Raw genomic sequence first — 2,500 nt, 5'->3', positions numbered from 1 at the left:
GCGTTGCGTGACTCTTAATGTTGCTACTAATAAATCCGTCACAACAGTAGCCAAGTTTATCCAACAACGTGTATCATGTGTCTTCATAAAACTAGTGCGACCCTGCTCTAATTACCCCTCGATCGGTATACATGTCCTATCAATACATAAATACATATACATATATTTCCCATTTAATCATAAGCATGATAGCGTGAGGTAAGAAACTTGAGTTTTATGATATACGTGGTAATGCCATGCACATGACTTGCTTTACATCCGAAGCTATCGTGAAAGCCGCCTATAGATAGTCACTATGAACAATGTACCTAAGTTCTAGCTTTGTAAGTACTTCCTGCCGTGTACCTCTATGGGGGGTGATCAGGGTCAAAATTCAGTTTTGCTATTCCGCAGTTCGATTTTGCAATGAGACTGCGCTGCTATCTTATTACGCAATGTGTTCTTCCTATTATGACTCGCAAGTTCGTTATTACGAGGTTGAAATACGCCATTTTATAATTACAAATTGCAATACTCCATTCTAATTCAGTTTGCTATTATTACATTTTGCCTTCCTGTTACGATGGTCGAGCTTCGTATCGCGAACAGCAGTTTGGCGTTCAAAGTCAGTTTTACTTCGTCTGTACGTCTTTCCCAATTGCTACCTGTGTTCCGTTATGCAGTTCAGTTGTTCTGTTACGCTGTTCAGTTGTGCTGTTACGCTGTTCAGTTGTGCTGTTACGTTGTTCAGTTGTGCTGTTACGCTAACCCCGCGCGGTCCGAGCTGGACGTGCGAGGACTCAGAACGAAAGCTCACTCTAATTCAAGATGGCGACGGCTTTGTTATTGTTGTCGTTCTTTGCTTTCCATGGAACCAGTGGAAACCATGCAAAAAATACCTTCAATATGTTTTTGATTGCCACACATGATGGAAGATTGTTGTTTTGGTGTAGCAAAACCACAGGCATTTCTTTGATAGGTGTCATCGCTGAGTAGCAACTGTGAATTCTGTTATCGCGACAAGTCCAAAGCACCTTGGATACTGTTGCAGATCCGATAATTTTGACTATTTTCTGTACAAACTGGACGGTCTTGTGTACCATTTAAACCACTATTCTCCTTTATTAGAGTTAGATGATTTTATCCTAACAACTTTACGTGAAGCAAGGATGGCTTTGTTGCCATCGCAAGAACAATCACCTCAGTGTAGATTTCTCTTTCCCTTTTAATACAAAGTCAGTGCTGCGTTTTCTGGAGTTCCTGGAAGGCAAGGGAACATTTACTTTTTTTCCTTGATCATCGATTTACAATTCCTTAGAATTCCTGAGATTACAGTGCTTTTAGGTGTCTCCGTCAAAAGTGAAGAGAAGCTTGCGTTGTCTGTTCCTGCAAGTTCTGCTTGAATTAGAGTGAGCTTTCGTTCGGAGTCCTCGCACGTCCAGCTCGGACCGCGCGGGGTTAGCGTAACAGCACAACTGAACAACGTAACAGCACAACTGAACAGCGTAACAGCACAACTGAACAGCGTAACAGAACAACTGAACTGCATAACGGAACACAGGTAGCAATTGGGAAAGACGTACAGACGAAGTAAAACTGACTTTGAACGCCAAACTGCTGTTCGCGATACGAAGCTCGACCATCGTAACAGGAAGGCAAAATGTAATAATAGCAAACTGAATTAGAATGGAGTATTGCAATTTGTAATTATAAAATGGCGTATTTCAACCTCGTAATAACGAACTTGCGAGTCATAATAGGAAGAACAAATTGCGTAATAAGAACTGCGAACTGCAAAACTGAATTTTGACCCTGATCGAAACCTTGCCTTGCTTTTGATTTCTAGCACTGATCATTGGTCACCTTTGCGGTAACGTATCAAGCATTTTTGGTTGACGCAAGCGTTAGTTAAAAATCTCGTGTATACTATTTCCCACGAAATGAGATCCTTAATAGTTATATTGAGCTATTCACACCAATCCTTTTACTTTCTTGGTGTTATAGGTTTCTTATTCTTATATGGGGGTATAGGTTTCTTTGTGGGGAGTCATCGCCAAGGCCGGTAATTTGTATTAATTTTGTTCGTTTGATCGTTCATAAGTCTCTTTCACAAAATGCAGATTTGGTAAGAAATGAAGCAGGAAAGCTTATGGAGAGATCTTTAGCTACACTGATATCCGATATTGTAACTTTAAATAATTATCGCGGAAGTTTGCCGTTGTTCCACTAATAGCTGTATTTCTTTGTTTCTCACAAAAAAAAAAACCGGGTTTAACAAAATGACCACTATTTTATGTTTTCTTTGCACATTGGAAGTTGCATTAAGTACGTTTACAACTGTAAAAGCTTTGAAAAAGCATAAACTAACTTCTACATAGCGAACAAGTTTCTTTCACTGCAACTGTTGTCACGCGTAACGCATTAATACAATACATACTTCATTGATGGCTCCCCATAGGGGCTTTTCAGGGCCAATGAAACACAACGAATCGACAGAACAGAGCAACATCAACAACTGTTA

This window comes from Montipora capricornis, chromosome 6 (genome assembly GCF_036669925.1).
Source record: "Montipora capricornis isolate CH-2021 chromosome 6, ASM3666992v2, whole genome shotgun sequence".
Lineage (NCBI taxonomy): Eukaryota > Metazoa > Cnidaria > Anthozoa > Scleractinia > Acroporidae > Montipora > Montipora capricornis.
This window is presented reverse-complemented; position numbering follows the sequence as displayed.